The sequence below is a fragment of the Mirounga angustirostris genome, unplaced genomic scaffold (genome assembly GCF_029215605.1).
Source record: "Mirounga angustirostris isolate CCGP_5_RB_7025 unplaced genomic scaffold, mMirAng1.0.hap1 SCAF_5, whole genome shotgun sequence".
NCBI lineage: Eukaryota > Metazoa > Chordata > Mammalia > Carnivora > Phocidae > Mirounga > Mirounga angustirostris.
In genome coordinates this window covers 90,249,309-90,275,544 of record NW_026991713.1, presented here as the reverse complement: position 1 = coordinate 90,275,544, position 26,236 = coordinate 90,249,309, and the positions used below count along the sequence as shown (strand labels likewise).

General features: G+C 41.5%; 1 long non-coding RNA gene across 1 annotated transcript in view; it reads left to right on the top strand.

Annotated features, from left to right (window-relative positions):
- Positions 1–289: 289 nt before the first annotated feature.
- The window catches only part of LOC123840460 (uncharacterized), a 32,215-nt gene continuing 6,268 nt past the window's right edge, over positions 290–26,236 (top strand). Inside the window, exons 1-4 of the long non-coding RNA XR_010411605.1 lie at positions 290–554; positions 10,875–10,938; positions 11,513–11,758; positions 21,569–24,701. This is a non-coding gene — a long non-coding RNA (uncharacterized LOC123840460). The remainder of the gene's footprint in view (positions 555–10,874; positions 10,939–11,512; positions 11,759–21,568; positions 24,702–26,236) is intronic.

Genomic DNA, 26,236 nt, shown 5'->3' with positions numbered 1-26,236 from the left:
AAACCACCCCTTTTTGCACTGAAGATGTCTCAAGAATTCTTTCTTGACTGTTTGCTCTCAAACCCCAACATTTCACATTTTCTTTCTGCTTCCTCTTCTTGCACCATGACACAAGTGCATTTCTCAACCTGCATGCTTCATAGCACAGGGTGGATTGATTCCTTGCTGTGGTTGATAACCATTTAAAGCCCCTGTAGGTGCTTTTCTGCTCAGCGCTTGCTACCCAGCAACTTGGTTAGAACACTATGTGAACAAGAATTACATAACAGAAGCAAAGTTGCATAAAAACCATAATGGCCATCTTCATTGCCAAATACATTGAGCAATGATTTTCTACATCCTGATAATTCCTCTTGAATGATGAGTCATGATTTTAAAAATCGGCTGTGAAAAACAAGTGACTCAGCGGCAATCTATTAACAGTCCCGGAGCCCATCCTCTTACTGTTTATCTTCTAGAGAATGATCTTCCTAACTATGCTTAGATAGTGTGGGATCTTTGGCTGAGCTAAACCAGAATTCATGTTTGGATGTGTCTGATGCATGAATGAGCCTGTAAGTAGCCATCTATGTAAGTTGGTTTGTATTGAGGAAGAAAGCTGGAGAAGTAGGTTTGTGTGTGGGCACTTGGGGGAAAGCAGAGTGTGGGGGAGAAGGAAGAAGGGAGAGGGAGAAAAGCATGGCATCTCCACCATAACTTGCCTGCCTTGTTAACTTGATTTGAGCTCTTGGAAGAGAAGGGGCTTTAGACAGAGGCAGAAAAAGCGAATTTCAAGGAGTTTGTGAGACTTGGAGCCATTAGATCATTGTTTTGATGCCCAGATGACAGCAGGAGCCATGGAGAAGGGGGTGGGGGGAAGAGAATGATTTCCTTGTCAGCATGGCCTCCACTAAGTACAAACTGCAGGGAGGGCCAAATTGCATTGACACTGTGAAGATAAAATGCATCATATGGTAAAACCCCACCATCATGCTATGAGCAGAGTCCAAAAATGAAACAGTTTAATACAAGGGACCTGTTTTTGCAAGTTTAATGAATTGGAAGTGTGGCTGGGAGAAGGATGGGCCTCAACTGCCAGTCGTATCAGAAACTGAATTTGTTTCACTGCATGCATATTTGTATGTAAGTTGTTATATGTCCAAATGGATACAATTTTTAAATGGGGGTGGGGAAGGGGAAGCCAGCTAAGCAAAGGAAAGAATTATGTGAGTGTATTATAATGGATGTTTCTGTATTGTAGGATTTGGGGTGATATTTTTCCCCCATGTTGGTATTTTTGAAAATTTTTATGACCAGAAGTTTTCTCAGCTAAAAATTATATTTTTATTTTAAAATATCCATAGGAAATCTCATTTTATATAAAAAAGTTAAAATATTTGAAGGTGTCCTCACTGAACAAATCCTCTAAATAGACTGTAACTAGAATCCGGAGTTTTAAATTGGCTATTGTATACTTTGAAACATAAAATATATTTTAGATCAAGCTTTCTCACTTTAAATGAACATATTGATTAAACAGTTCAATTCATGTTATTTTTGGACCCACTGTTACACTTTTTTTCAAAGCCTCTTCAGTGCCAAAAGCAACAGTTGGGTGCAAAATCATCTAGGAAGCATTTTCAAAATGCTCATGTTTGCTTCACGCCCCCCTATCAATCTGATCTTATCTGGACTGGGATTTTAAAAACTTCCCAGAAGATTCAAGTTCCCCCTAGCCATCCAAAGAACCTATCACCATTCCTAATGTCATGCAATTATGAAATAAATTGGTACAGCTGAAGCACTTGTAAGTGTTACCTTTTTTTTTCTTTTTATAAAAGGGGGTTTTCTATTCCCAATTCCTGTAAAATTCTGTGTATACAAATGTTGCCAATTGTATTCCTTCTAGAATTCAAACTAACCTTTAGATGAGAGCTAATCGCAGTAGAAAAATATCTTTTTAGTTTTAATTTTTTTTTTACTTTATTGTATTCCAATATACAAACTGAAATATACTGAAGGAAACCAGAATGTTACCCCAAAACAGGCCTCTTTGAAATAAAAATTATTTTGAGCTGAAGGCAATTAAGAAGTCGTAAACACAGAAAAAGGGCCTCCTTTTCTGCATGAAGGCAGGAAATAAATCCTTTTACTGGCGACAGACTTTTATCGGCCCAGAGAGAGCACCAGAAGAATTTGCAAACAAACCTTGTTAAACTAACTCTTAGGTAAGAAAGATAAGGACCCCCTCGTCCTAGTTCTAAACCCCTTTGTCTTGTCAACTGTTCACAAATTCATTGTTTCTTTGTCCAATAGGTATAAAAGCTTCCTGTTCTGGTCACTTCTTCAGGTCTTCATTCTCTTGTGAAGGCTTCCATGTACATATTCAACAAAATTTGTGTGCTTTTCTCCTATTAATCTGTCTTTCTCAGTTTAATTTTCAGACTCGGGCAGGGACCCTCAGATGGTCAAGGAAAAGGTTTTCCTCCTCTACAATATCACCATGGAAAATACAATTTATACATCTAAAATGCAGCTTCGGGGCGCCTGGGTGGCTCAGTCAGCTCAGCAACCGACTCTTGGTTTCTGCTCAGGTCATGATCTCTGGGTTGTGAGATTAAGTCCGGTGTTGGGCTTCACGCTCAGCACAGAGTCTGCTTGAGATTCTCTTCCTCACCCTTTCCCTCTGCGCCTCCCCCTGCTCATGCTCTCTCTCTCTCTTAAATAAATAAAATCTTAAAAAAAAAAAAAGTGGCAAGAGTGGGCATCCTTGTCTTGTTCCTGACCTTAGAAGAAGAGTTTCAGTTTTTCGTTGTTGAATATGATGTTAGCTGTGAGCTTTTCATATAGAGCCTTTGTTATGTAATTTCCTTCTATTCTGCTTTGTTGCAAGTTTTTAATCATGAGAGTATGTTGAATTTTGTCAAGTGCCTTTTCTGCATTTATTGGGATGATCAGGTATTTTTTTCATTTACCCTGTTAATGTGATGTATCACATTGATTGATTTGCTTATATTCAACTGAACTTGCATCCTAGGGAAAATTCCTACTTGGTCAAGGATATGATCCATTTAATACGCTGTTGATTTAGTTTGCTCATATTTTGTTCAGTATCTTTTCCATCCCTTCCTTTCAGCCTCTGTGTGTCCTTAAAGCTAAAGTGAATTTCTTATAGGCAGCATAAAGTCGGGTCTTGAATAAAAAAACATTTTTTTTGTCCTTTCAACCACTCTATGGGTTTTGATTGGGGATTTTAATGTATTTACTTTAAAGTAAAGAGAGAAGTTCTTCCTATTGCCATTTTATTAATTGTTGAATATCTGTCTTGTAGCTCTTTTGTCCTGTCCTTTCTCTCTTGCTGTCTTCCTTTGGGCTTCATTGATTTTTTTTATTATTATTATTATTTTCAGTAGCATGCTTTGATTGCTTTCTCATTTCCTCACTTTCTTTTGTGTCTTCCTTCTTTCCTTCCTTCTTTCTTTCTTTCTTTCTTTCTTTCTTTCTTTCTTTCTTTCTTTCTTTCTTTCTTTCTTTCTTTCTTTCTTTCTTTCTTTTCAGAGAGGGAGAGTGAGTGAGGAGGGGGAGGGGTAGAGGCAGAGGGAGAGAGAGAACCCTAAGCAGGCTACACATCCAACATGGAGCCTGACGAGGAGCTCGATCCCATGACCCTGAGATCATGACCCAAGCTGAAATCAAGAGTCCGATGCTCAATCGACTGAGCCACCCAGGTGCCTCTCTTTTGTGTGTTTTGTGTATTTCTGTAGGCATTTTCTTTGTAATTACCATGGGGCTTACATAAAACTTCTTATACTTTTAACACTCTGTTTTAAGTTGATAAAAACTTAACTTCAATCACAAGACTCTTTACTTTTATGTCTCTTCCCCAAACACTTTATGTTATTGATGTCAAATTTTACATCTTTTTATTGTGTATCCACTTCATGTATTTTTATAGTTTTTTTTATAGTTTTTATAGTTATAGTTTTTTATACTTTTGTATTTTAACTTCTACACTTGAACTAAAAGTGATTTATACACCACCATTACAGTATTACAGTATTCTGCATTTCTCTCTATATTTACCTTTACCAGCAAGTTTTACAGTTCATATGCTTTTGTGTTGCTGTTTAGAATCCTTTTGTTTCAAGTTGAAGAACTCCCTTTAGCATTTCTTGTAAGTCTGCTTTAGAAATTTTCTCTTTGTCTTTAGCTTTTGACAGTTGGATTATAATGTGTGTCAGTGTGGACTTTTTTAGATTCATCCTTTTTTTGAAGACTTTTGGGCTTCTTGGAGTTGGATGTCCATTTCCTTCCCTAAATTTGAAAGTTTTTGACCATAGCTTTTTTTTAAGATTTTATTTATTTGACAGAGAGCACATGCACAGGTCAGGGGAGGGGGCAGAGGGAAAAGCAGGCTCCCTCCTGAGCAGGGAGCCTGACTCGGGGCTCAATCCCAGGACTCTGGGATCACGACCTGAGCTGAAGGCAGATGCTTATCCAACTGAGCCACCCAGGCGCCCGACCATTAGTTTTTAAAATAGCTTTCTGCTCCTTTCTCTCTCTCTCTTCTTCTGGGATTCCCCTACTACTGGTCCACTTGATGCTCTACCATCCTGTTTCTTTTTCACAAATGATATATGTATATTTTATTTTCCCTTTTTAGCTGAAAGGTATCATACTAAATACTCTTTTACATGTTGCTCTTTTCACTTAAAGATACATCCACAGCAGTTCATAGAGACCATTATTTCTTACAGCATTTTCTGGATTACCACAGTTTATTGAACAGTTTCCGATGTATGGGCATCTAGGTTTTTTCCAATATTTTGCAATTACAAACAACCCTGCAATGTGCATATATATTTTCATATTGTTATAGGTGTATCTTCAAGGTAAATTCCTAGCAGTGGGATTGCTGGATCAAAAAGTATTTACATGTGTATTTTTGTTATGCTTACTTGTTTGCTGAATCCTCCTCCAAAAGGGTGTACCAGTTTGTATTTCCACCACCAAATAAGAGAATGCCTGCTTCCACAAAGTCTTATCAACAGAATAAGTGCTAATCAAATAGTATTTTTTTTTTTTGCCATACAAAATTTTGTATCTTTGCATAGTCACATTTATAAGTATTTAATGTATTGCCTCTGGATTTTGATAATTTAATAATTTTTATAATTTCAAGGCTTTTCCCTATGTTAATGTTAAAGAAGAGTTCACTTTTTTCTATTCTAATCCTTGTATAGCTTCCTTTTTTACTTTTATTTTCCTAATGCATTTGAAGTTTACTCTTATGTTCAGCATTAGTCATGGATATAATTTTATTTTTTCCAAATGGCCAATCAGTTGTCTCAGCATCATTTATAACCAAAGTCCATCTTCATCCCAAATTATTTGAGATGCCATCTTTGTCATATACTAATTTCCATGTTTACTTGGGTTTATTCTATTCCATCAGTCTATCTATTTATGTTCCAATCACCACACTGTTTTATTTAGAGAGGCTTTACAATATATTTTAATATTTGGTTGAGCTAGTCCCCTTTGTCTTGGTTTCTTTTTGTATTTTCCTATCCTTGCAATTTTTATTTTTTTATAGAACTTTAGTAAAAACTTGCCTAACTCCATAAAACTTTTGTTGCTATTTTATTGAAATTGTGTTAATCTTATGTTAGTTTGGGGAGAACTAATATCCTTATGATGTTGGGTCATCTTATCCAAGACCATGGTTTCCAGAAATACTTTTTACCATCTCAGTAGCAAGTCATATTGAAACTATCATTCACTCAACACTTACTGTACATTTAACATGTGTCAGGTTCTGTGTCGGGCATTGAAAATGTGGTGAGGAAAATAGTTTTAAATTTCACATAAATACATAAATGAAAGTGCATGTGTGTCTCCATTAGAGTTAAACTATACGTGTCAAAGTAGCTAAGCCTTTAGGTCTATGGTGTTAATTCTGGTGAGGGTTTGCTATGGTTCTATTTTATTTCACACTTTTCTAAACTAACCTCTTTGCTATGTAATGGTTTGCTTTGAAAAGGACTGAACTGGCATCATTGGGTGACTGAAGTTTCAACGGGTCCACCTTGCATCACAGTGGACCTACTTAGGCATTTTTTTTTTTTTTTTTGAGAGACAGCGATAGTGACAGAGATAGTGAGAGAGAGCATGAGCAAGAGGCAGGGTGAGGGAGAGGGAGATGCAGACTCCTCGGTGAGCAGGGAGCCAGACGTGGGGCTCTATCCCTGGACCCTGGGATTATGACCTGAGCTGAAGGCACACACCTAGCCAATTGAGCTACCCAGATGCTCCCTACTTAGGCATTCTTAACAGCATTACAGTTACCAGTTCAACCCAGTTGACTAAATGCCTGCACGAGTCCAGCTGTCTGTTTTGTCCATGCCTCCACTCCACCAGCTGAGCTCTGATGGAGAAAACCAATCAGCAGAAAAGTTTGGTGCCATTAGGCATTCATAAATCTCAATCTGGAATGGCCCCTCAACTCGGCCTAGGCATGCTATTGTTTCTTTGATCACTTTGCTTTCTCCCTTCCACAAAGACTACTTCAAACTCTATTCATTCTCTTCAAATTTCTCCTATAATTTTTCTTGTTCTGAGCAGATGACCCCCTCTCCTACTGCAGAGAGAAAGTAAAAGTCATAAAGTGGGAACTCATCTTCCCTTCAGCAACTTTACATAAGTATCTGGATTTCCACCCATCTCCGTTCTAGCCTGTTCCAGTAAAGGAGGAGCACTTCCTCTCATTATCTAAGTTCAATCTCTCCAATGTGTCTGATCCTCCTGTCGTCCTTCCCATTTTCACTCTTAATTCAACTAATGCTATCAACTCTTTCTCTCTTCTCTCTCTTTGGCCTCTCTCTTTATTCTTTCATTTTTGCAAAACATGTAAACCTGCTGAAACCATCATTAGAAACAAACCCAACAAAATCCTTCATCTTATTTTCCCTTCTAGCAATGGCCATATGTCTCACCTCTTCTTCATAGCCTAATTTCTTAAGTCATTTGATTTTGTAAGGCTAACTAGAGACACTCCTCATGGATGCTGAAGTGTATAGTCACTGCAAAGTGGAAGAACTTGAAGAAAATATGGAAACAGCTGTAGACCACCACAGTGTACGTGGGCTTTGTGCCTAGATTTAATCCAAGGGGCAGGGGCCATAGGTGACACATGAGATCTGCCAGCCTGTGATGAACTGGGCAATATGAGCAATATGGCATATGTGTGGGTCTGGAATCAGTTTCTTTATTTGAAAATTTTAAATGACAACATTTACTTTGCAGCATTGTTCTGGGGATGAAATGACCTAATGGGTGTAAAGCTACTTGTCACGGTATATGCCCAATAAATTTTACCTATTATTATTTTTGCAATTGTAATTATGTTGTCAGATGGGCAGATCTGCCCAACCAAATATGAAAGCATACATATTCAACACAGAAATAAATGTAAAGTAATACAGCTGTCTTGGAACTATATGTTGGCTAGTGCTTTAGACATTCATTCGTTCATCATTCATTCATCAGGAAACATGTATCAGAAACTTTGCCAGGAATTAGGGATTACAAAGAAGAGTAAGACAAAATCTGTTGTCAATGACCTCTCAGTTTTAGGACAGTCAAAGCATAAGCATGTAATTATAATATAGTGTGCTAAGTGCAGTGATTGATCAACCTAGGGTATTTTGGGAGTTCAAAGAAGGAAGCATACAGCTTGGGCTCAAGTACATCCTGGATCTGGTTCTTAAAGTGAGTCGATAGATGTTAGCAGAAGAAAGAGAGGAGGGGCAGGAAGGGAGAAGATTTGAAAGTCCCTCGGTCCATGCAGTTCAACTCAAAGACTGGAATCTCGTGCTTTGTTTGATTTTAAAAAATTGTACTCCTAAAAAGTTATTTGAAATTCATTGGCCTATTTGAATGATATGTAAAGAACAAGGTATTACATGATAATAGGAGGATGAGTCAAAACTTTTTTGCATTGGGAGTGGAACATACCAGGAATTGCTGTAGGCAGAGTGACACAATGTATTTGAAGGAACCTGGTTCTCGGAGCCCAGAGAAGCTACCACCACTGATAAAACTACCTGGGTGATGTCACCATGGTTCTCAGCTTTAATGGTGCTGGAAGTTGACCGCCGGCTAACCCCTTGAGGATGACCAATCCCTTGAGGACTGGTTCAATTTAAAAATTAGAGATAAATTTATAGGCTACAAGGCATTCACTAATAATCAGAAATATGAAATTTATACAGACTCAAATACTCACCCTGTCATGATTGGTACATTTCTTCAGACGGGCATGCTAAGCACTTGTCTCTTGGGATCCTGAAATCAGAACAAAAGGAGTTAGCTGGAGTGGGCTGCTCCCTCTGGTTCACACAAGGGGCTGAGCAATATGGGCTCAATTTCCTGTTCTGATTCTTCAAAAACTTAATCTATTTGATTTCATAGATTCACACATTCTCATTGTTGAGGTTATTTGAAAGATGAGATCTGGAGACAGGGGCAGGTCTTAGGCTGAGAAACACCTAACGAGACTGCATTTTGAAATAGGTACAAACAGCACATGCTCAGCCAGTGCCGTGAACTGAACTCATGGTAAGACTTCAGGGGAAAGAAATTTGCATGGGAGAATATGCCTGCCAAATGATCAGTGCAATATTGGCTATGAGAGTGAAGTATCTCTGAATCTGTGAGAGCTAGGTAAATTATATTCATGTAAATTCAGAGTATTATTCATATTATCCATTTACATAAAATAATTAGATGTTGATGTATAGAAAAAAGGTATGGAAGTATATATAAAATATTATGAGTGGTTTTCCTATATAAAAAAACATATATGGAAACATGTGTTTTTATTTTTTTTTTGCCTTATCTGTGATTTCAAGATTTTCTGAAATAAAGATGTGCTATTTATGCAATAAAGAATCATAAATTAGAAAAAATTCGCTTAAGAGATAAAAGACTGAATGTCTTCCACACTCTCCGGAACAACTATTATTAATGTAGCATGGATGACATTAGACACCAACAAGTGAAGACCATGAGTAACACTGTGGAGGAGAGTGGAAAGAGGGATCATTCAAAGGAGCATGGGGGTAATGATGCTACAGAGAAAGGGATTTCTTTTCAGTCTGGATGAAAAACTGGAAAGGACTATTTTTAGTAGAGGAATTTGAAAGGTTCCTCCCATTGGCACAGCCAGCACCAAAAATGTTTCCTCTTGCATAGGATAATAATAATCTGGGCACGCTTGATCAGAGCAGCAAGTACCAATACAATCAATTTGCCAAACTCTCACCAGTCGGGAACTCCAGTGGATGGTCCTAGACTCCTTTGGCAGTTGCCTTGGCCATTGTTCAGAACACATGAGACATGCTGTCACCGCATTAATCAGCTCACTGTATTTCAAGGGCAACCCAGCATCCTTGGCAATATGCCATCCCACCCAGGTGCAATGGTGGCCTTTCTTTCTGTGCACCCAATCAGCTGTATCTACTGCAGGCTCAGTTGCTAGGGCTCTCTGGGGGTAAATTGGGTTTCTTTGCCCTTCCAGTGCTAGGACCAAAACTCTAGACGCACTCTCTCCTTCTGTTGTCTCTGTCACAGTGCCTGACCCATCCCTTCTGGAGTCACAGACACATGTAATTCAAATGCTAGCTCTGCTTGGGAGATGCCCAGAGCTTTCATCTGCTTCACTAGAACGTTTGCCTCCTCAAAGGCGCTTGCTGCTTTGATTCCCCGTCTTTCATGTGCCTTTTCTTTACTCGGCAGGATAAGGGATGGAGGCACTGTGCCAGGTGGGGAATAAAAGTCCTCCACACCCCCAAATCCCTACAAAGGCCTGGACCTCCTTCACATTCCTAGGGGTTGAATAAGCTTGCAACGTATCCATCACAGCTTCTGAGACAACTTGTGTCTTACCTGACCCTATGACTCCCAACACCTTATGGTGGTACCTGGGCCTTGAATTCTCTGTGGGTTCACTGCCCATCCTCTCCCTCACAAATGTCCCAGCAAAGCCTGCAAGGTGCCCTGCAACAGAGGCAAACCTTCACATGTTAGCAGCATATCATCAATGTAATGGGCCCATTGTACTGATGTGGGGAAGGACAACAGGGACAGAGCTTGGGCTGCCATCCCATGACATTAGGTGGGGCTGTGCAGGTTGGGGAAGCCCTTGAGAGGCCCATTGTTGCCCCTCCCAGGTGAAGGCAAATTGATCTTGTGACTAGGGTGCCAACGGTTCTCTGAAAAAGGCCTTTGCTAAGTCCAGCACAGCTTTGTACACTCCTAGGACCCAGACCAATGTATTCAAGGTGGCGGCCATGTTGGGCACGGCCACATGGATGGGCGGCACTACCTTGTTCAGTTCTCAGCTGTCCACTGTCATCTGCCATGAAGCTTATTTACAGGCCATACTGGGCTATGGAAAGCACTCTGGGCAGGGAGTACAATACCCAGTTGCGGGAGTTCTTGGATAGTTTCTCCTATCTCCTTATGCCCCCAGGGAATTTATATTGTTTGACAGTTACCACCCCTCATGGGGGTGGCAGGCTTACTGGTTGGCATTTCCTCTGCGCACTGGCTTGATTACTCTAACCTAGAGGTGCAATTCATCAATACAGGTTTGCAGAATTTGGCTTTGGAGGGTATCAATGCCCAGTATGTTCTCTGGTATTGGAGAGATAAAAGTCTCATGTTTTTGGGCAGGGGTGGGGAACACCACATTTGCAGGGTCAAAAGGACCTTTCTGACCATAACTGTTTGTCCTCCATAATCATCGATGGCGCTGAGGGGGGGCCAGGAAACTTCTGAGGGTTACCATGTGCCAGCATCCACCAGAGCCATCACCCTTTTCTTATTTCCAGAGAACCAGTGAATAGCGAGCTCTGCATGAGGCTTCTGGTCAGCTCTAATGACCCTCACCTGGAGGTAATCTTGGCTTGCATCCTATCCCTGGGGCATGGGAGGCACCCACCCTAAATAAGATTGTATCCCTGAGGCCTCTGCTGGAGCAGGTGGGGCATCAGGGATGGTAGAGGCAAATGGGGCCGGTGTGAACTGTTGTTTTGGCTTTCAGGCTTTCCGCAGGACAGCCAACATGGCATTGGGTTGTTGGTCCATCTGTTCAGATGGGATCCCCGCCACAGTGAGGTCAAACCACACTTGTTTCCAGGTTACTTTCATTGGACCCTTTACAGCCTTTTGGCTTTTCCAGCTTCCTCTCTGTCTTGGGTCTTTTCCATAGCCCCATACTCATTCCTGGGATTTGTCAGTCTCCCCCAGATCAGCAATGGATCAGCCAGCACTATCAATGTCTCTCTCACGACTGGGCTCAGCAGGGATATCAGCATCCCACACCAGATGCTGGGGTGGAGAATCTTAGTTTTCACTCCTGCAGTGAATGTGGCCTGATGAGGGCCTTCAAAGACAGGGGCGTGGATGGTCTGTCTCATTTCCAACTTCCTAAGAATTTCCTTTTCCTTTTCTTTTTCTTTTTCAACAGATCCTGCTTCAGGTTCATTTATACAAATAGCACAGGAGGACACAAGCCCCTGCAGATAGCCCCCTGACACAAGCCCAGGGGTCACACCAGTCCTTCTCTCCTCACAGCAGCAGATAGAAGCCTCTACACTGGAGTCTTCTTTGGGGCCTGGGCCCCTTTAGGAGCCAGAGCCTCAAGAGCAGCCTGAGCCTTGGTTTGAGCCTTGGCCTTGGAATTTGGCCGGCAAGCCCATTTCCAGAGCATGGGGTAAGTGATGTAAGCAAGTTGGCCGAGCTCACGGCTGCTCCCATTTGGGATCGTGGCTTTATCAGGGCCTTGACAGCCTTGGCACATACCCTCAGAGCCTTGGCGTTGTTCATCTCCATCTACTTTAGGCCCTTCTTATGTTTCTTTGCTAAGTGTAGGTTCCTCAGGAAGTTGGGTCCACCCTCTTAAGAGATTCATATCTTTGTGATGGGGTTTCTTGATGTCACTTCTGTGCCATTTTCGGCACTGGTTGTGGGTGGTGTGGTTCTTGGATTGGGCAATGTCTGTACTGAAGCTCCCGGCTCCCGAAGCATCTGGGACTGGAAGAGAAAGAGGAAGCTCTGAAAATTTCTTGTACCTCCTTTAAAGATGTCCAGGGGCCCAGGGGCCCAAGGAGGTCCTCCTCATTGGGCTGAGCCTCCCTGCAGGCTAGACTAATCCGATCTCTAAAGAGTGAGGCCTGAGGGCAGTGGATGTGGTCTATGTTGCTCATTTTCCCTGCCTCTCCTAGCTGCGCTAACTACACCTGGAGACTTTTCTGGGCCTTTTCACAGGAACTAGGCAGCTATAGCAATAAGTTTGGTGGGAGTAGATTCTCTGTTCATGAACATTCCCTGAATTGGGGGCTCCCCACTGGCTGGGGTTGCTGTTGCTGGGCTTGGGCTTTCCTTTGTGTTTGGGGTGGGATGGCGGGGGTGTTCCATTGGCTGCACTGTTGATCACCCCGCCTCCCCGTCACTCTGCTTACCTTCCCAGGGGTGCTCTTTGCCCTAGTATGCTAGGTGCAGGTTCTCAAACAAGTGTGATAAAGCAGTTTTTGGGGTATCCCCATACTCACACGCGGTCCCCAGGCCTCTAACCTATGGGAACACCTTCCCACAAAGAAGGGATCCCTGCCACCCACCCTCTGTTTTTGATTTTATTTTATTTTATTATGTTATGTTAATCACCATACATTACATCATTAGTTTTTGATGTAGTGTTCCATGATTCATTGTTTGCGTATAACACCCAGTGCTCCATTCAGTGTGTGCCCTCTTTAATACCCATCACCAGGCTAACCCATCCCCCCACCCCCCTCCCCTCTAGAACCCTCAGTTTGTTTCTCAGAGTCCATAGTCTCTCATGGTTTGTCTCCTCCTCCGTTTCCCCCCACTTCATTTTTGCTTTCCTGCTATCTTCTTTTTTTTTTTTTAAACATATAATGTATTATTTGTTTCAGAGGTACAGGTCTGTGATTCAACAGTCTTACACAATTCACAGCGCTCACCTAGCACATACCCTCCCCAATGTCTATCACCCAGCCACCCATCCCTCCCACCCCCCCACCACTCCAGCAACCCTCAGTCTGTTTCCTGAGATTAAGAATTCCTCATATCAGTGAGATCATATGATACATGTCTTTCTCTGATTGACTTATTTCACTCAGCATAATACCCTCCAGTTCCATCCACGTCGTTGCAAATGGCAAGATTTCATTCCTTTTGATGGCTGCATAATATTCCATTGTATATATATACCACATCTTTTTTATCCATTCAGCTATCGATGGACATCTTGGCTCTTTCCATAGTTTGGCTATTGTGGACATTGCTGCTATAAACATCGGGGTGCATGTACCCCTTCGGATCACTACATTTGTATCTTTGGGGTAAATACCCAGTAGTGCAATTGCTGGGTCGTATGGTAGCTCTATTTTCAACTTTTTGGGGAACCTCCATACTGTTTTCCAGAGTGGCCGCACCAGCTTGCATTCCCACTAAGAGTGTAGGAGGGTTCCCCTTTCTCCGCATCCCTGCCAACATCTGTCGTTTCCTGACTTGTTAATTTTAGCCATTCTGACTGGTGTGAGGTGGTATCTCATTGAGATTTTGATTTGGATTTCCCTGATGCCGAGCGATGTTGAGCACTTTTTCATGTGTCTGTTGGCCATTGGGATGTCTTTGGAAAAATGTCTGTTCATGTCTTCTGCCCATTTCTTGATTGGATCATTTGTTCTTTGGGTGTTGAGTTTGGTAAGTTCTTTATAGATTTTGGATACTAGCCCTTTATCTGATATGTCATTTGCAAATATCTTCTTCCATTCTGTCAGTTGTCTTTTGGTTTTGTTGACTGTTTCCTTTGCTGTGCAAAAGCTTTTTATCCTGATGAAGTCCCAATAGTTCATTTTTGCCCTTGCTTCCCTTGCCTTTGGCAATGTTTCTAGGAAGAAGTTCCTGTGGCTGAGGTCGAAGAGGTTGCTGCCTGTATTCTCCTTTAGGATTTTGATGGACTCCTGTCTCACATTTAGGTCTTTCAACCATTTTGAGTCTGTTTTTGTGTGTGGTGTAAGGAAATGGTCCAGTTTCATTCTTCTGCATGTGGCTGTCCAATTTTCCCAACACCATTTGTTGAAGAGACTGTCTTTTTTCCATTGGACATTCTTTCCTGCTTTGTCAAAGATTAGTTGACCATAGAGTTGAGGGTCCATTTCTGGGCTCTCTATTCTGTTCCATTGATCTATGTGTCTGTTTTTGTGCCAGTACCATGCTGTCTTGATGATGACAGCTTTGTAATAGAGCTTGAAGTCTGGAATTGTGATCCCACCAGCTTTCTTTTCTTTTTCAATATTCCTCTGGCTATTTGGGGTCTTTTCTGGTTCCATACAAATTTTAGGATCATTTGTTCCATTTCTTTGAAAAAAGTGGATGGTATTTTGATAGGGATTGCATTAAATGTGTAGATTGCTCTAGGTAGCATTGACATCTTCACAATATTTGTTCTTCCCATCCATGAGCATGGAACGTTTTTCCATTTCTTTATGTCTTCCTCAATTTCTTTCATGAGTATTTTATAGTTTTCTGAGTACAGATTCTTTGCCTCTTTGGTTAGATTTATTCCTAGATATCTTATGGTTTTGGGTGCAATTGTAAATGGGATCGACTCCTTAATTTCTCTTTCTTCTGTCTTGTTGTTGGTGTATAGGAATGCCACTGATTTCTGTGCATTGATTTTATATTCTGCCACTTTACTGAATTCCTGTATGAGTTCTAGCAGTTTTGGGGTGGAGTCTTTTGGGTTTTCCACATAAAGTAGCATATCATCTGCAAAGAGTGAGAGTTTGACTTCTTCTTTGCCAATTTGGATGCCTTTGATTTCTTTTTGTTGTCTCATTGCTGTGGCTAGGACTTCTAATACTATGTTGAATAGCAGTGGTGATAGTGGACATCCCTGCCATGTTCCTGACCTTAGCGGGAAAGCTCTCAGTTTTTCCCCATTGAGAATGATATTCGCTGTGGTTTTTTCATAGATGGCTTTTAGGATATTGAGGTATGTACCCTCTATCCCTATACTCTGAAGAGTTTTGATCAAGAAAGGATGCTGTACTTTGTCAAAAGCTTTTTTTGCATCTATTGAGAGGATCATATGGTTCTTGTTCTTTCTTTTATTAATGTATTGTACTACATTGATTGATTTGCGGATGTTGAACCAACCTTGCAGCCCAGGGATAAATCCCACTTGGTTGTGGTGAATAATCCTTTTAATGTACTGTTGGATCCTATTGGCTAGTATTTTGGTGAGAATTTTGGCATACATGTTCATCAAAGATATTGGTCTGTAATTCTCCTTTTTGATGGGGTCTTTGGTTTGGGGATCAAGGTATTGGTGGCCTCATAAAATGAGTTTGGAAGTTTCACTTCCATTTCTATTTTTTGGAACAGTTTCAGAAGAATAGGTATTAATTCTTCTTTAAATGTTTGGTAGAATTCCCCTGGGAAGCCATCTGGCCCTGGGCTTTTGTTTGTTGGGAGATTGTTGATTACTGCTTCAATTTCCTTGCTGGTTATGGGTCTGTTAAGGTTTTCTATTTCTTCCTGGTTCAGTTTTGGTAGTTGATACATCTCTAGGAATGCATCCATTTCTTCCAGATTATCTAATTTGCTGGCATATAGTTGCTCATAATATGTTCTTATAATTGTTTGTATTTCTTTGGTGTTGGTTGTGATCTCTCCTCTTTCATTCATGATTTTATTTATGTGGGTCATTTCTCTTTTCTTTTTGATAAGTTTGGCCAGGGGTTTATCAATCTTACTAATTCTTTCAAAGAACCAGCTCCTAGTTTCGTTGACCTGTTCTACTGTTCTTTTGGTTTCTATTTCATTGATTTCTGCTCTGATCTTTATTATTTCTCTTCTCCTGCTGGGTTTAGGCTTTATTTATTTGCTGTTCTCTCTCCAGCTCCTTTAGGTGTAGGGTTAGGTTGTGTACTTGAGACCTTTCTTGTTTCTTGAGAAAGGCTTGTATTGCTATATACTTTCCTCTTAGGACTACCTTTCCTGCATCCCAAAGATTTTGAACAGTTGTGTTTTTATTTTCATTGGTTTCCATGAATTTTTTTAAATTCTTCTTTAATTTCCTGGTTGACCCATTCATTCTTTAGTAGGATGCTCTTTAGCCTCCATGTATTTGAGTTCTTTCCGACTTTCCTCTTGTGATTGAGTTCTAGTTTCAAAGCATTGTGGTCTGAAAATATGCAGGGAATGATCCCAATCTTTTGGTACCAGTTGAGGCCTGATTTGTGACCTAAGATGTGATCTATTCTGGAGAATGTTCCATGGGCACTAGAGAAGAATGTGTATTCTGTTGCTTTGGAATGGAATGTTCTGAATATATCTGTGAAGTCCATTTGGTCCAGTGTGTCATTTACAGTCTTTACTTCCTTGTTGATCTTTTGCTTAGGTAATCTGTCCATTTCAATGAGGAGGGTGTGAAAGTCCCCCACTATTATTGTATTGTTGTCAATGTGTTTCTTTGCTTTTGTTATTAATTGCCTTATATAATTGGCTGCTCCCATGGTAGGGGCATAGATATTTACAACTGTTAGATTTTCTTGTTGGATAGACCCTTTAAGTAGGATATAGTGTCCTTCCTCATCTTTTATTATAGTCTTTTGTTTAAAATCTAATTTGTCTGATAGAAGGATTGCCACCCAGCTTTCTTTTGGTGTCCATTAGCATGGTAAATAGTTTTCCACCCCCTCACTTTCAATCTGAGGGTGTCTTTGGGTCTAAAATGAGTCTCTTGCAGACAGCATATTGATGGGTCTTGTTTTTTTATCCAATCTGATACCCTGTGTCTTTTGATTGGGGCATTTAGCCCATTTACATTCAGGGTAACTATTGAAAGATAGGAATTTAGTGCCATTGTATTGCCTGTAAGGTGACTGTTACTGTATATTGTCTGTGTTCCTTTCTGGTCTGTGTTACTTTTAGGCTCTCTCTTTGCTCAGAGGACCCCTTTCAATATTTCTTGTAGGGCTGGTTTCGTGTTTGCAAACTCCTTGTTTTTGTTTGTCCTGGAAGCTTTTGATCTCTCCTTCTATTTTCAATGACAGCCTCACTGGATATAGTTTTCTTGGCTGCATATTTTTCTCATTTAGTGCTCTGAAGATATCATGCCAGTCCTTTCTGGCTGCCAGGTCTCTGTGGATAGGTCTGTTGCCAATCTAATGTTTCTACCATTGTAGGTCACAGGCCTCTTCTCCTGAGCTGCTTTCAGGATTTTCTCTTTGTCTCTGAGACTCGTAAGTTTTACTATTAGATTTCAGGGTGTTGACCTATTTTTATTGATTTTGAGGGGGGTTCTCTGTGCCTCCTGGATTTTGATGCCTGTTTCCTTCCCCAAATTAGGGAAGTTCTCTGCTATAATTTGCTCCAATATACCTTCTGCCCCTCTCTCTCTTTCTTCTTTTCTGGGATCCCAATTATTCTAATATTGTTTCATCTTATGGTATCACTTATCTCTCGAATTCTGCCCTCATGATCCAGTAGTTGTTTATCTCACTTTTTCTCAGCTTCTTTATTTTCCATCATTTGGTCTTCTATATCACTAATTCTCTCCTCTGCCTCATTTATCCTAGCAGTTAGAGCCTCCATTTTTGATTGCACCTCATTAATAGCTTTTTTGATTTCGACTTGTTTCGATTTTAGTTCTTTTATTTCTCCAGAAAGGGTTTCTCTAATATCTTCCATGCTTTTTTCAAGCCCAGCTAGTATCTTTAAAATCGTCATTCTGAACTCTAGTTCTGACATCTTACTAATTATTGATTAGGTCCCTTGCAGTCGGTACTGCCTCTTGTTCTTTTTGTTGAGGTGATTTTTTTCCATCTTGTCATTTTGTCCAGAGGAGAATAGATGAATGAGAGAACAAAATGCTAACAGGGTAACAACGTCCCCAGAAAATATACACTAAACAAATCAGAAAAGACCTGAAACCAGGGGGAAAGAAATGGAAAGAAAGAAAAAAGAAAAAAAAAAAGATAAAACCAACCAAAACAAAATAAAACAAAAAAAAAAACCCCAGAATATGATCAAATATGATCAGGCTGGTGCATAGATCAGTGCCACACACTAGATTTTGGGCGTATTTTGGTCTGTTAGAAGAAAGTGCCTCCCAAAATTTTAAAGAAAGAAAAACTTACATATGTACAAAAATAAGGGTTAATACGATGAAGGGATGGAATATGACTGTAAAGATGAAAATTATAAAAGATTTTATAAAAGGAATTGATAAGATAAGAAGTTGGTTGAAAAAAGAAGAGGATTAAAAAAAGGGGGGAGAGAATGTGATTAAGCAGGAGACTAGAACAAAGCCATACACTAGAGATTTAGGGTATATTTTGGTCTGTTAGAAGAAACTGTATCCCAAAATTTTAAAGAGAGAAGAACTTATATGCATATACCAAAAATAAGGTTAAGTACTATGAAGGGATAGAATATGACTCTAAAAATGAAAAATAAAAAAGATTTTTTAAAAAAGGGATTGATAAGATGTTGGTTGAAAAAGGGAAAAAGAAAAATTTAAAAAAAAATTTAAAAATTAACTTTGAAAGACCAAAGAATCATGGGAAAAAAGCCATGAATTCTATGTGCAGTATTCCCCCAGCATTGGAGTTCTGCCGTTCTCATTGATGGGTAAACTTGTCTTGGCTGGCTGTTCTTGCTCATCTTCTGGGGGAGGGGCCTGTTGCCGTGGCTCCCAAATGTCTTTGCTGGAGGCAGAATTGCCCCGCCCTTGCCTGTCCAGTCTAAGGAATCAGCTCGGGTTTGCTCTCGGGAGCTTTTGTTCCCTGCAAGCTTTCTCTACAGCTTTGGAGGCCAAGAGTGCAAATGGCGGCCTCCCAATCTCTGCCCCAGAGGAGCTGAGAACTTGGGGCCCCGCTCCTCAGTGCGTCCCCAGAGAAAAGCAGTGGATCACTCCCGTCTCCCCGGTCTCTGGCCGCGTTCTGTGCTCACCCAGCCTGTGACCGAGCATTTCTATCTCTGGCACCTGACCCGGCATGGAGTCTCCAAACCCCGCAGATCCCTGCGGTGCACTCCTGCACCACTCCTCCCAGGGTAGGAAGGGGAGTCTCCCCAGATCTGCCCCTTGTTGGGTCCCTGCTGGAGGAGCAGTGGCCCGACTGTGCCACAGATCATGATTTATGGCAACGCCGAGCTGAGAGCCCAGGCCTCGGCTCCGTTTCTGTAGCTGGCTTCCCCGCTCTGATACCTGGGAGCTCTGCCGCACTCAGGGACCCCCGGACTTTCTGTGACTCTGAGGGTCCTGAGACCACACTGTCCCATGAGGGTTCCACCCCCCGGCTTAGCCATTGGAGCGACATCCCTCAGCAGAGCCGACTTCTAAATGTTCCGATTTTGTGCCCCGCTGCTCTATCACTTGCCAGAAGTGGCTGATGGAGGACCCCTGCCCCACCTTCTATCTTCCCAAATGTCGCCTCAGATTCACTTCTCTGCACATCCTGCCTTCCAGAAAGTGGTCGCTTTTCTGTTCAGAGAGTTGCTGCTCTTCTTTGCTTCGATCTCCTGTTGCGTTCGTAGGTGTTCAGAATGGTTTGATCCCTATCCAGCTGAATTCCTGGGACCAGATGAAATTTAGGTCTCCTACTCCTCTGCCATCTTGCTCCGCCCCCTCCCGTCCTCTTGATGACCTCTGCCAACAACATCTTACAGAGAATGACTGGTATATAGATACAATGGAATTAAATGAGAATCAGTGACAAAAAGGTGATGACATCCTCACCCAAACATTAAAAAAATTTAAAAACACACATTTAAATAACTCGTGGATGACAGAAGAAATAAGAAGAGAACTTTGAAGATACTTAGAACTCAATGACACTGAAAATACTACTCCTCACCGCTTGTGAGATTTAGCCCTAGATTGTTGATCTGTCTGTCTCCCTCAGGGAAGCTGGGGGGTGGGGCTTCCCCTGTGCCTTAGGCATTTTACTTAGGCCACAGCATTTTTATTTTCTATCGAATGTATGTTCATTTATGAAATAGAACCTAGTACCTATCACTTTGTGAAATTCAAACTGAATTTTTAAGGGTCAGTTATCCACGTCAGATTCTGATTTCAGCTAGAAGTTGTGTGACAATATATGACTGTTGTTAGTCACTGGGAGTCGGGGTTGGAGGAGTGCTGTCTTAGGACTCACTTTGAAGGAGTTTAGAAGTGCCAGTGAATGAAGTTATATGCTGGACACTTTCCCGCCTTCCTTAACAGAATTCCTTGAGAAAACTGAGCTCCAATGGCCAGAGACATTCTTTGTATGTAACAAACGAGTTAACCTCTCTTATGTGTCTGGAATGGATTTTAATTATGTACCATTTGGGGGAATTAAGAAAATAGTCACTTAAATAATTTTCTGCATTTCGTGGTTCAGATGTGGAACCTCAGTTGGAAAAGGCTGTGAGACACAGCCCTGACAATGCAGTAAATCCTGCACTGGCCCTCTGGGCCTTGGGCCCTCACACCTGGGCTCAGCTCAGGTGATCCTAGTCTTGGGGAAGAAGTAGGTGACCAATGATCAAGTAGAGCTGTGTGACAGGCCTAGACCCTGGACTGATGGAGTGCATGCTTGAGACATCCTTGAGCTCATGCTGAAGATTTCCCCTTGGCCTCAGGGCTACCCTTTGTTCTCCCTGCAAATCCTCTCCTTGACTTTGGAGCCAAGTGAAAACCATTCTGTTCTTTAGTATAGAACAGGACAAGTGTACAGGACACGGTTAAGAGTGGCCACTGGACTAAGGTTGAAACTGGAGTAAGAAAACAGAAACGTAGACATGATTCTTAGGGTATCATTTTTAAAATAATAAACACTAGCAACAAGTTCTGACTGTATTGCAAATAACTGTTCTAACAACCACCAGACAAACCACTAGCTTATGTAGATGTGTGGGCTTGTAGCCAAAGCCTTTACCCAACCCATGTTACATCTTAATTATGAGGATCCACAACGGTCTCCTTTAATATACAGAAGACCTCTGCCTTTTGTGGACTCAGTAATCATAATTTAAATGGTCAAAGCGAGGTTCCAAATACCCATGACATGTAGCCCTTAGGGGCTTCCCTGTGGTGCTGAGTTGGGTGAGGTCAGCTGATGGCCAAAAGTCCTAGCATCTCAGCATGACTTTGTAACTCTCTGTGTGGGTATGCATTTTGCAGGAGGAATTATTTGCTAAAATTAAATTTAGTGATTTTTAAGGATTCACAAATATCTCAGGGCAGGCAGGAATCTCCTCTGATCTGATTCTTTCCATCTCCCACCCTCTAGAAATTTCTTAAAGTTCCTAAGCCTACTCCTAATTGCCATGCCATTGAATTTTTTATTTAAATCTGGATTCTTTTTGTCCTCTGTAGTATTTGGCTCAAATGGGCGGTTCCCCATTTTCAAATATCCTCCCTTTTTTGGGTATTTATGATGTTACCTTTTGTGTTCTTTCACTAATTTTCATTGATCTTTCTTTTGCTTTCTTTCTCCTACAGGCAGGCAACCACAGTTTACTCAGATCTCATCAAAGAGGTTCTGCCTGGCTGCCTTCTCCAAAACAACACTTCTCCAGGACATGTCAGCCCTTTTCCCTGCTTTTTTCTTTCTTTTTTTTTTTCTTTCTTTCTTTCTTTCTTTCTTTCTTTCTTTCTTTCTTTCTTTCTTTCTTCTCTTTCTTTCTTTCTTTCTTCTTCTTTCTTTCTTCCTTTCCTCCTTCTTTCTTTCAAGATTTATTTATTTATTTATTTATTTATTTTTTAAAGATTTTTATTTATTTATTTGTCAGAGAGAGAGAGAGAGAGAGAGCACAAGGAGGGGGAGCAGCAGAGGGAGATGGAGAAGCAGACTCCCCGCTGAGCAGGAAGCCCGATGTGGGACTCGATCCCAGGACCCTGGGATCATGACCTGAGCCGAAGGCAGACACTTAACGACTGAGCCACCCAGGCGTCCCGCAAGATTTATTTATTTTAAAGAGACAGCGAGTGCACAGAGGAAGGGCAGAGGGAGAGAATCTCAAACTGACTCCCTGCTAAGCACGGAGCCTGACATGGGGTCCGATCCCAGGACCTTGAAATCATGACCTGAGCTGAAACCAAGAGCTGGATACTTAACTGACTACGCCACTCAGGCTTTCCTCCCTGCTTAATTTTCTCAACAGTACTTAGTACCATCTGATAGATCATTTATGTAGGCATGTATGTATTTTTTGTTTCTTTCACCTTTTCCTCCAGCATATAAACTCCTACAGAGCAGAAGAGTTGTCTTGTTCATTTGTTTGTTTTGTGCTTTATTTCCTCTGCTATATCTCCAGAGCCTGTAACAGTGCTTTACTTGGAATAAGTGCTCAGCAAATAATGAATATACAAAAGAATGTATTTTTCTCTTTATTGTCAGGGGGGTCTGGCTGGAAAGTGCTAGTACTGGCAAATCAGTCAAAGAGATTACTAAAGGTGTGGGCATGGTGTAGCGCAAGTGCAAGGTAAAGGAACCCAGGATTAGTCATAGCAGAGGCTCCATGATCACCCCAGACCTGAAGGAGTGAGAGGAGAAAGCTGTGTGGAGAAGAGACAGAAGTTGCAGTCTTGGCACTCCAAATTCCTCCCCTCTAGGACTGGCTACATAATTTCAGGACCCAATATGAAGTGAAAATGCAGGGCTCCTTAACCCACAATGGGACTGTATTTAGAAACAGAGCTTTTATGGGGCGCCTGGGTGGCTCAGTCATTAGGCATCTGCCTTTGGCTCGGGTCATGGTCCCAGGGTCCTGGGATGGAGCCCCACATCAGGCTCCCTGCTCTGCAGGAAGCCTGCTTCTCCCTCTCCCACTCCCCCTGCTTATGTTCCCGCTATCACTGTCTCTCTCTCTGTCAAATAAATAAATAAAATCTTTTAAAAAAAAATAAAGAGGGAAATTAAGGTTAAATGAGGTCATAAGCTCTTAAACTATATAGAACAAACTGATAGTTACCAGAGGGAAGGTGGGGGGGGGTGGGTTAAATAGGTGATGGTGATTAAGGAGAGCACTTGCTGTGATGAGAATGGGGTGTTGTATGTAGGTGTTGAATCACTAAATTCCACACCCAAAACTAATATTACACTGTATGTTAACTAGCTGGAATTTAAGTAAAAATTTGGGGAAAAAAAAAAGAAAGAAAGAAAGAAAGAAAATGAAGGGCTCCTTGTTCAAAAATGGGCTCTTTATTGTCAGGGGGGTCTGGCTGGAAAGTGCTAGTACAGGCAAATCAGTCAAAAATTATTAAAGATTTCAAGATAGTAACAGTGGAACATTAAGCCAAGCATGAGGTCCTGCTAACAGGGGATCCTGTGTGGTAACACAGGTCACATGGCAATGAAGTTGCCTCTACTCTCCTCCTTCCTTCCAGTCTATCATTGGCCAAATCTGATTCCAAATCCAGAACTCAAAGAAGCCCATTTGCTGAATGCCTGATTCCTGGGGACACAGAGCTGAGTAAAGAAGGTGAAGTTTGGATCTGGGGAGCAGGAAAAAGATATTAAGCCCAGATAAGTGTAGAAAATATGTATCTCTATAACCTTCTATGTGTGCATGACAGAGGGTGAAGAAGGTATAAGACACTTTGGGATTAGTCACTGATGATTAAGTATAGGCACATTTGCAATATGACTAAAGAATAAATACAAATACTAAATAAGTAGTATTGAGAAGGAAAAGTAAATAATAACCACAAGGTTTCACATGCATCATTGGCTTTGGGGTCTGGCCAACCTCTGTCCCAATACTGGGCTTGACTTTTAGTAGCTGTGTAATGATAAGAAAATCGCTCGTTTTTATTGCTCCAGAGTCTGTAAAGCAGAGATAACAGTTACTTCAGAATTTGTTGTGGGCTAAATTAAAGGATGTCCCTAGCACCCAGTAGGTATTTAATAAATGTCGGAGAATAGAAGAATATTGAGGTCACAGACAGAAATGGATGAGTTGGGGAAAGGTCTTTCTAGTTCTGTGGATTTCTGGAAAAAGGGAAGAGTTTGAGAACTCTGATGGTTAAGAGGTTTTCTCTAAAGGCATCATAAATGGCCACTTCTGCAGAGTATAGCCATTTTTCAGAGAATGCTATTTTATTTCCCTGCTGGGCTTGACAGAAAGGATAGAGACTTTGTAGGCAGGCAGATGTGGTTTCACATTCCGTCTCCACCAACGATTAGTGGCAAGTTGTGTTAAGTCCTCTGAGCCAGAGTTTTCTGTTACAAAATGCTGTATCACTGTAAGAATTTATGAGATAATGTTGATAGTGTACCAAAGAAATGCTCAAATTTCTATCTGATCTGCCACTCTTTTTCAGTTGAGCTAGACTTAGGAATCAATTTCTTTTTCCCTTCTTCCCTAAAGCTTAAAGCAGTCCCCATCTCTAGCAGCCAGCTCTGTGGTTCTTTTCTGTGGGTTTCACCCTTGTCCCCTGGGCCTTCCTTGTCACGGAAGTCTCAGCAGGAGAGTGGAGAGAGGAAGAAAAGAACAAGAACCTGCATTCACTTCTGCAGGAAAGCTCTAGTGCCTCATTGGCTTTCACTCAGACCTGTGTTTAAACTTCTCCACCTTGGGAATGAAGAAAGCAAAAGAGGAAGCTTTGTGCTTCCCTTCAGAGAGTGTATGAGGTGAGCAGAATGTGTCTAGTAGGTTGAATAATGCCCGCCCCCCCCACCCAAGATATCCCCAAGGCCTGCAAATGTGACCTTATTTGGCAAATGAATCTTTGCAGAGATAATTAAATTAAAGATCTCCAGATGAGCTCCTTCTAGATACTCTGGGTGAGCCCTAAATCCAATAGCAAGTGTTTTTATAAGAGACACAGGGAGGATAGACATGGAGAGAAGGCCATGGACATATGGAGGCAGGGATTAGAGCCATGGTGTCCACCAGCAGCTGGAAGAGATAAGGAAGGATTTGGAGGGGGCATGACCTGACACCACCTTGATTCCATACTTCTGGACTCCAGAACTGTGAGAGAACAGATTTCTATTATTTTAAGCCATCGAGTTTGTGGATATTTGTTACAAGCAGCTCTAAGTATCAATACAGTATCCAATCAACAGCAATCATTAAGAGTATACATACTACTAAGAACAATAGCTGCTCCGTGTTGAGCATGAATGGAAGTTTCTGGAAGCTGCAAGTGAAGAGCTGGCTTCTTATGCTATTCCCAACATGTCCGCCTGACTGTGGTATGATAAAACACATATTTGGTCTTTGGCCCTGTTCCCGGCCTGAGAATTTCCTGACGAAACCCTGAGAATTTCCTGAGTGGTTAAGAGTATTTTTTTGTCCTAATGAGTTCGCCCCTAAATAGTGTTGGGATGAGGTCCAGATGCCAGAAAAACTGGCCATGCGATTAGGGGCTTAGAACTTTCAGACCTGCCACCCACCCACTGCTGAGAGATTAGTCCAATGGCTAAGGATTTAATCAACCATGTCTGTATAATGGAACTTCCACAAAAATCCCTAAACAAGGGGGCGGGGGTTGAGGAGTTTCTGAGTTGGTGAACTCATCAAAGTGCTGTGGGGGTGACACATCTGGAGATCCAGGGAAACTCTGCATGTGCACCGCCCCCACCCTCACCCCCACCCCTTGCTCTATGCTTCTCTTCATGGGCTGTTCCTGAGTTGTAGCCTGCGCAATAAACTGGTAGTCATTCAGTAAAGTGTCTTCCTGAGTTCCGTGAGTTATTCTAGCAAATCATGGAATCTGAGGAAGGGTTTGTGGGAGCCCCAATTTATGGTGTGTCTGTCAGAAGGATGGGTGGTCCTCGGGGACATGTGACCAGTGCCCGGAGTGGGGACAGTCCTGTGGGACTGAGCCCTTACCCTCTCAGGTCCATGCTAACTCTGGGTAGCTAGGGCAAGAAGCTAGGGCAATTGAATTGTTGGTCACCTAGTCGGTGTCAGAGGGTTGGTTGTTGGTGTTGGAAAGGACATTACATATTTGGTGTGGGGAAGACCAAAGTCCCACATTGACTTTTGTTTTATTTTTCTTTTTTGCTTTTAACAAAAGCACTGCACCAATTTTTCAAAGATATAGATAACTGCTAGGTCATAGTTTTGTTGGCCTTTCCTAATTTACTAGAAGAGTGGGCATTCCTGCTTCACTTTAGCTGATCCCCAGGTTTGGACCCTTCTCTTAGGAATTTGTCAT